A 9,126-nucleotide genomic window follows, 5' to 3' on the forward strand; every position below is an offset into this window, starting at 1 on the left:
ATGACTGTGACCACATGGATCAGAAGAAAAAAAATGGCTGTGACCACATGGTATGGTCATATGATTCTAGAGGAGATCACCTGGTATTGGAATTGGCCAATACAGGACGCTCTCTATAGGTAAAAAAAATAGCAGTTCTCCAGGATGTAGTGTAAACCAATCACAAAGCCTTGGTCTGCATACATTAGGTGTGGTGATATAAAAGAGCCTACACAGCTCAGGATCTTTCTCTTTTACCTGGCATTGGTGAGTACCCTCTATTGTTTTTCTAGCATGATTTAATAAGTTTGAGGCCATGTGGCTGTTTCTAGCCCTTTTTAAATTTCTTTTTCCCCGCAGAGGCTGCTTCTCTCTGCAAACACTCTTTAATCTTCTAAAAGGTAATTGTTTATTTCATTAATGCGATGCATAGTTTAAATGTTGTATAGAAAAGTCCACAGCATTTATTTGCAGCTATGTACATTTTCCTAGCACGTTTTAATAAGTTTGAGGCCGTGTGGATGTTTCTAGCCCTTTTTAAAATTCTTTTTAAAAAACTTTTTCCCCTGCAGAGCCTGTCTCTCTCTGCAAACATTCTTAAGCTTCTAGAAGACAATTGTTTATTTCATAAATATGATACATAGTTTAAACATTGTATAGAAAAGTCCACAGCAATTATTTGCAAGTATGTACATTTCTTCCTAGCACGATTTTAAAAAGTTTGAGGCTGTGCGGCTGTTAGCGCTCTGCTGCAATAACATGGTTTAATTTTACTTTTCTTTTTAAATATAGTATAGAAAAAGCCCCCAGCATCATAAAGAGAATGTCTACAAGTAAGCTCTTTTTTTTTGTCGTCAAGTTTGCACCATATAGTTTATTTCTGGTCCCTTGTGAAGAATTCCCCCATTTTTCCACAGATTCTGTTCTTCAGGGTGGGAAAGCATCAAAGACAATGCAGCAAAATTTATCCAATCTGTTTGAAGGTAATTAATGCATGTTTATATAAAGAAATCCTCAAAAGGCACGAGGTCTAAAGACCGGTGCATAAATTATAGGAGACCTTCTGAATGTTATGGGGCTTGTACATTTATTTCTCAGCTAGAAATTAAACTGGGTATATTAACCAATGCAATGAGTAATAAGTCTTGAATAAGTCCATGATTCTGATCTTCACATTGTGGAAAGGTCTCTCAAAATGCTTAACAAAATCGTATTCCTGCAATAAAGATAGAGAGTATTTATTGTTATGGCTGAAGGCAGCTAATTTCTCAAACTTAAGAACAATATATTTTTGTCATACTCACCCATCCTTCATTTTCCAAGATCCATTCTGATTTTGTACTCGTGATGTATGCTGTGATGTAATGCGTAAGCTGATCCTCATTGCTTTGTGTCAGAGGAACTCCACACATCTGTAATTTTTTAGCGATAATACCACCAAACATCGGGATTGTTAAAAGACGACCCCAATTTGATTTTCCATCAGCAAATACTGATTCTACCACACGACCATAAGTATCGCATGCTGCCTCTATAGATTTAATATCAAGAGAGTTCAAATACAGCCAGCTCAGCTCAGGGGAGAGGCAGATGGGATGGGGCAGAGCTGCAGCCTCCGATCTGGAGGGTCTGTGGGAAGGGCCGCTTAAGGGGGGTCCTAGCCCTCTCCCACCCTCCCCTCTGCTCCCCATTGCATACTTTTGTCTCAAGGCTGTCCCTGCGCAACCCCACTCTGCACACAAAGAGGGGCTCCTCCAGCGCTTCCGGCCTGCATTTCTCAGAGTGTTAACCCTTAAAGTGGCTGAAGGTCCTTGGCTGCTTCGCAAGGAGAGCGAGGGGAGGTGGGAAGCCCCTTTCTGTCCAGTGACCCTTCTCCATATTAAAAATAAAAATGCCATGCACGTTTTTATAAAAAGGGCTTTGAGGGAACAGCTTAGGGTAGCCTACACCCTCCTTTCCTTTACCCGTTAGATTTCTCTGTGCAGGGACTTTTTGTGCTGACTTGTATGGAGGAACATCTCACTCTGCTACATTCCTCCTGCAGTCTGAAGTGACAGACTCCAGCCAGAGACAGATCTCCTGCCTAATGCCTTCCTTCTGGGACTCGTGTTACTGTGGTGAGCACCCACAGTGCACTCCTAAGACCTGTGAACATCCTGCAAGCAAATCAGGAGGAATGCTCCCTTGTGGTCGCATTACCCGCCCATGAAGACATCAGAACAAATGCTCAATAAAGATATGAGAGGGTTGAATTCTGCTGCTGCCTAAGTGTGCTTGAAGATGGTAGCCTGAAAGCAGAATTCTCACGAGTGTTTCTTATCCACACGTCACCCAGAGGTCCCGGGGTTACCATTTCACGAGGATAAAAGATTCCCCCAGCTAAGATACACAACAATACAGAACTCATGTATAGCTCATGAAATTGGAGCTCTTTGCATGGGTTCCGGTTGGCGCTGAAGGGGAGCAGGGCTCTCATGGCTTTAACAGCTGAGTAGCAGGCAGATGTTAAACAGAGAAAGCCTTTTCTAGTCTGCAACTAAAATTATGGGGAAAGCTTCACGAGTTTGATATTGCATTTGTCAGGCATCTTGTTACTTGTGTGTGACCTCAGAGTGATCTTTGGGCTCTCATCCCCACTCCATCTGCAAAAGAGGGTGCACATTTGCTCATGACGTGAAGGGCAAGTACATTTGTGCCATCATCTGTGAGTGCAGCAGAGGGTGTGAGCCACATCCAGTGGACCGGGCCCAGAACATCCTCTTGGCAGTTGGGCACCCCGGTTACCCCAGGAAAAGGCATAGGAGTGGTGGGAGGCCAGGCTTGAGGGAGGAATCCCAAGCAAGTGGGTAGTGGAGGAGACCAGCAGCAGGCCAGAAGCAGACAGCCTGTGAGGCTGAATCCCAGGAAGCAGGAAGCAGCTCTGCCAGAAGGGGCTTAGAGTTTGGAGGAGGTTGTGAGGAGAAGCAGACCCTGATCCTGGCTCCCTCATGTCTAATGTAAGGGGGGGAAAGGAAGCACACTGCTCATCCTGCCTGATCCAAGGGCCAGGAGGAGCTGCGGGTGAGAATTGTCAAGTGTAGCCCGTGCATGCAGCAATTCTCACGTGGGGCCCTTGGAGGGGCAGCAGAAGAGTCCTAACATCATGCATGCTCTGGGCCCCATAAACCCCCTGGCTGGCTCTGCAAACCTGACTGTGCATTTTTTCTAGGGCTGGCCTTGCATACTTTTTTTATCAGTAACACATATTCCATTTAGGTGTTTGGAACAGTTTCTGTTTTTATTGAAATGCATATTTCTGGTTTAATAATGTAACGTCCGTTTAGATTTTACAAATGGACAGTTTGATTTCCTGTTTATTTTACTGACATGTTTGTTTCCAGTTCAATAACTGGCATTAATACTTATTTCAGTCTATTTAAGAAAAGACATCATCTTTGCAAGACATCAGGTTTCCCGGTTGATTTCCTTTCTGCATTCCCAGTTCTATCTCTTCTTTCTAAAGTCATCCTAGACTTTTGGCAAATGATGCCACTTCTGGAAGATAAAAGGGTGCTCTGAAAAAGCCATTTGGCTCATAAGCGACTGTCACGTGACCTCTAGGAAAACATACCTGTGAAACATTAGGTTAGTCTTTCCAATTGTGAGAAAGATTTGAATCCTGAGGGATACACGCTTCAGGATCAAGGAGCTGCGGCCATAACAAGAAAATCAGTTCCATCAAAATATAATATTTATTAGCAACGTTCCAATGTGTTCCGTGACATGCTGACCCATTGTGTGCAGGAGACGAGATGAAATCCCTGGCAACTTTGACACTATACAGCCCTGAGAAGGACTCCCCTTTTGTGAGAAGCTCAGGTTTGATTTCTGTATTATGCAAAAGGAGGGTGTGATGGAGGGGTGCCAGTGGCTGGACCCCCTCCCTCATCTCAGGAACCAATTCCCCACCCAGGGCAACTGACTCAGGCAAAATATCTTTCTTTGCCAAGATTGTGCCCGCTCACAACAGCCCTGCAGGGTAGGAGATTGCCACCACCCATTATACTGGTTAACCACCCTCAGCCAAAGGGAAACTTTGAGCCCAGAAAACTTGCCAATAATTACAAGCAGCAAGAGCCAAACAGACAGTCCTTGCTCTGAAGCCTTTAGCCAAAATACCCAATTCACACAGTAGACGTGGTCAGTGGCCAAGGTACTGGCTCAGAGCCAACCCTCTCCTGCATGAACACACACTGGTAAATAGAAATAACTTTATTGAAGAAGAGGTGCACAGTTACAGCAGCAAAATAGTTCCTTAATATCAACACTCAGAAGGGGCAAGGTAAAACACAGGGAGTTCAGTCATAACAGAAAAGCAAGAAAGCCATCTAGCCTAGTCTGTCCTTACACACAGGTAGACAGTTGCGCAGCCCCCTCTCCTCAGAGAGAGGAACAGTCAGGAGAGTTGATGCAAAAGGGAACCTCAGCAGGCACCATCAGATAGGCATGATGGGCCCAGGAGAGGAATGCAAGCTAAGGTTGGAGCCCCATAGTTATTTATTTATTTATTTATTTATAGCCCGCCTTTCCTTCCAGGAGGAGCCCAGGGCGCCAAACAGAAACACGAAAAACACTTTAAAACATCATAAAAAGACCTTAAAATACATTAAAACAAAACAGTGTTAAAAACATTTTTTTTAAAAAAAACATTATTAAAAACGCAGACTGGGATAGGTCTCAACCTAAAAGGCTTGTTGAAAGAGGAAAATCTTCAAAAGGCACCGAAAAGATAGCAGAGATGGCGCCTGCCTAATATTCAAGGGGAGGCAATTCCACAGGGTAGGTGCCCCCACACTAAAGGTCCGCTTCCTATATTGTGCAGAATGGACCTCCTGATAAGACGGTATCTGCAGGAGGCCATCATCTGCAGAGTGCACTGATCGACTGGGTATATCAGGGGTAAGATGGTCTTTCAGGTATCCTGGTCCCAAGCTGTGTAGGGCTTTGAACACCAAGACTAGACTTTGAACTTGGCCTAGTAGCAAATGCGCAGCCAGTGCAATTCTTTCAGCAGCAGCAGGGGCGACATGTCGGGGATATCCTGCCCCACTGAGCAGTCTTGCTGCTGCGTTTTGCACCAGCTGCAGCTTCCGGACCAACCTCAAGAGCCTGATGCTGAACTGCCTAGTCCTTTCCCCAGAGCTTGGAAGTAACTAGTTAGAAGTAACGAATTACTTGTAATTTATTACTTTATTTGAGTAACGAGTGGGTAACTTCATTACATTTTGCTGGTAATAGAACAAGTAGTGACTTCATTACTTTTGAGGCATAATTGTAATGTTTCCAGCATTACTTTTGGGCATTACTTGGGATTCTTCTGCTCCTCTGATTTGTGAATAAAAATCATGGGCTTCAAATTGGGCTTCTGTGCAGCGTCGCTCTTCCTTCATGCTCTTTTGGTGCTTAGGAGGCAACAAGGGAGGGGGTGGAGAGCGAGACGGGGTGGAGAAAACAATTGTTTAAAAATTGACAGGAATGGAAGGAGAAGAGAGCTGGAGGCAATATATATATATACAAAAAATATGTGTGTTGGGGTATCTATGCTGAGGGTGGGGTGAGGGGATGTGAGATTCTGTTATGCCATTCTGTTAATCTTATGGATAAAAAATATATTCTACTACCCTCTCTCTGTGTGTGCTGATTTTTAATGTTGTTTTAGGCTACTTAGATGTGCAACAGCCAAGCCAGCACCTTGTAGGCATTTTTTTTAAAAAAGTAACTAAAATGTAATTGTAGCAATTACTTCTGAGTAAAAGTAAAGCAATCAGTTACTTTCAGAGCGATTGTAATTGTAATGGTCATTACTACTTTTGGGGGGCCATGTAACGGTACCTGTAATTGATTACTTTTTAAAAGTAATCTTCCAAGCTCTGCCTTTCCCTCAGGCACAGTTCCCCTCCCCTAATGCAGGCCCTGGAGGCTCCAGTCCAAAGTGGAAGACTGGCATATGATTAAAAGACGTATTAAAAGCAATTCTAACCATTTACTTATGGCAAACTCCCCAGCAACAGGCCAGAACCAATGAACCAATCAGGAAATTTCTTCATGCCATAAAGGCCCATCAATCTCCTGGCCAAATGGAACATCCTCCCTAAAACTTCCAGGGCTTTACGACCTTGATGGAGCCCGGCTTCTACAGATAAGGGGGTGTTAGGGTGGGCCTCTGATTACCCCAAGCTGGGAAATAAAGCTGCCAACTCACAGCTCTAATACAGAAGCCAAATGTTAACCTGTTAAGATCCCACACTAACAAAACACAATTCTTTGCTACACAACCATCTGAAATTCAGGTTTTGAAAGTGCAGGAGTCCCCAAGAATTCATGCAATAAACGTGAAGGACTTGCCACTTTGTGGTTAAGCCAAGGCAGCCTTTCTTTCTTTCTTTCTTTCTTTCTTTCTTTCTTTCTTTCTTTCTTTCTTTCTTTCTTTCTTTCTTTCTTTATTTATTTATTTATTTATTTATTTAAGTTGTATGACGCCCCATAGCCAAAGCTCCCTGAGTGGTTTACATGAGGGAAGCCACGGGGATGATGGTGACTTTGAGTGGTGAAAATGCCGAGTTAGTGAAGAAGGGGGCTGGACTGGGGCTGCCCAGTGACTGACATTATTCCTCTGGGGAATAGGTGTGGTGGACAAACCCAACCACAAGCGATGATTTATTTATTTATTTATTTATTTATTTCAATTTATATACCGCCCTTAGCAAAGTAGCTCTCAGGGCGGTGAACAAACAAGATAAAATACAATATATCATAATAAAAATCATAAAAACATATACAAACAAACAACAACAAAAACACTACAAAAACACAATACGACAAAAATTAAAAATACGGATTAAAAGATTAAAATGGTTAAGAAAATTAAAATGCCTGGGAGCATAAAAAGGTCTTTACCTGGCGCCGGAAAGATAGAAGTGTAGGCGCCAGGCGTACCTCTTCGGGGAGGCTGTTCCACAACTCAGGGGCCACCACAGAAAAGGCCCTAGATCTAGTAACCACCCCCCGGGCTTCCCGATGAGTTGGTACCCGGAGGAGGGCCTTAGATTCTGAACGAAGTGAACAGGTAGGTTCGTATCGAGAGAGGTGTTCCACAAGGTATTGAGGTCCCACATCGTGTAAGGCTTTATAGGTAAGAACCAGCACCTTGAATCTCGCCCGGAAGCAAATGGGAAGCCAGTGCAGACGCGCCAAGACAGGTGTTATATGCGAAGACCGACTGGTCCTCGTCAGTAGTCTGGCAGCTGCGTTCTGCACCAGCTGAAGCTTCCGAATTGTCTTCAGGGACAGCCCTACGTAGAGCGCATTACAGTAATCCAATCTTGAAGTTACCAGAGCGTGAACAACGGAGGCGAGGTCGTCCCTGTCCAGATAGCGGCGTAGTTGGGCTACCAGACGAAGATGGTAAAATGCATTCCGTGCCACCGAGGCCACTTGGGCCTCGAGAGACAGGGAAGAGTCGAGAAGAACCCCCAAACTATGTACCTGTTCCTTCAGGGGGAGTGTAACCCCATCCAGAACAGGGTTAACATCCACCATCTGAGCAGGGAAGGCATTCACCAACAATGTCTCGGTCTTGTCTGGATTGAGTCTCAGTTTATTAGCTCTCATCCAGTCCATTATCGCGGTCAGGCAACGGTTCAGCACATCAACAGACTCACCTGAAGAAGATGAAAAGGAGAAATAGAGCTGCGTGTCATCAGCATACTGATGGCAACGCACTCCAAAACTCCTGATGACCGCACCCAGCGGCTGCATGTAGATGTTGAAAAGCATGGGGGACAAAACCGACCCCTGAGGGACTCCGCAATGGAGAGTCCATGGTGTCAAGTGATGTTCCCCAAGCACTACCTTCTGGTGACAATCCGCGAAGTAGGAGCGGAACCACTGCCAAGCAGTGCCCCCGACACCCAACTCCATGAGTCTCCTCAGAAGGATACCATGGTCGATGGTATCAAACGCCGCTGAGAGATCAAGGAGAATCAACAGAGTCACACTCCCCCTGTCCCTCTCCCGACACAGGTCATCATACAGGACGACCAAGGCTGTTTCGGTGCCAAAACCGGGCCTGAAACCGGATTGAAACGGATCTAGATAATCGGTTTCATCCAAGAGCGCCTGGAGTTGGCTGGCAACCACCCGCTCCAAAACCTTGCCCAAAAAAGGGACATTCGCCACCGGTCTATAGTTGTTTAAATTATCTGGGTCCAAGGAGGGTTTCTTTAAAAGAGGTCTCACTACTGCCTCCTTGAGGCTACCAGGGACCACTCCCTCCCTCAAGGAGGCATTAACCACCTCCTTGGCCCAACCAGTGGTTCCAGCCCTGCCAGCTTTCACTAGCCAAGATGGGCAAGGATCCAGAACAGACGTGGTCGCCCGAACCATTCCAAGCACCTTGTCCACTTCCTCGAGCTGCACCAACTGAAACTCATCCAATAAAGAAAGACAAGGCCGTGCTCCGGACACTTCAATGGATTCATCTGTCACAACAATGGAGATTTCAGGATGAGGCCGGTGACATCCTGTAGGGGCAACCTCACTCCATCAAACACCAGGTCAACATCTCCTAACCCTCCCTCGTCTCCTTGAAGTAGTACCTCGGTCTTATCAGGGTTCAACTTCAACCTGTTCCTGCCCATCCATCCACTCACGGATTCCAGGCACTTGGACATGTCATCCGCATATTGGTGACACTGCAGCCCAAATCTCCTGATGATCTCTCCCAGCGGCTTTACATAGATGTTAAATAGCATGGGAGAGAGGATAGAACCCTGTGGCACACCACAATTGAGAGGCCAAGGGTCTGAAACCTCTTTGATATTGTCGGCCAATATATCTGCTATTAGAATGTCAGGGCTAAAAGCCTCCCTGGGCATTATAAACTGTTCTAAGAATTTGTGTCTCGGCGCATTGTAGAGTGGGCAATACAGTAAATAATGGGAGAGGTCCTCTATCTCCCCGGTTCCACAAATGCAAAAGCGTTGATGTTTCGGAACGCCCCTGTATCGTCCTTCCAAAACTGCTGTCATCATTGTCTGAAATCTCAGTTCAGTAAAAACTCTACGTTTCATAGGAGAATGTAAAATAGTAAAATAGGGAGCGATCACA

At 45.1% G+C, this 9,126-nt stretch overlaps 1 long non-coding RNA gene across 1 annotated transcript; it reads left to right on the forward strand.

Annotated features, from left to right (window-relative positions):
- Nucleotides 1-338: 338 nt before the first annotated feature.
- LOC133381962 (uncharacterized) lies at nucleotides 339-5,547 on the forward strand. Its single transcript, XR_009761761.1, has 4 exons — nucleotides 339-380; nucleotides 772-812; nucleotides 897-962; nucleotides 2,024-5,547. It is a non-coding gene; the product is annotated as an uncharacterized LOC133381962 (long non-coding RNA).
- Nucleotides 5,548-9,126: the final 3,579 nt, after the last annotated feature.

The sequence above is a fragment of the Rhineura floridana genome, chromosome 3 (assembly GCF_030035675.1).
Source record: "Rhineura floridana isolate rRhiFlo1 chromosome 3, rRhiFlo1.hap2, whole genome shotgun sequence".
NCBI lineage: Eukaryota > Metazoa > Chordata > Lepidosauria > Squamata > Rhineuridae > Rhineura > Rhineura floridana.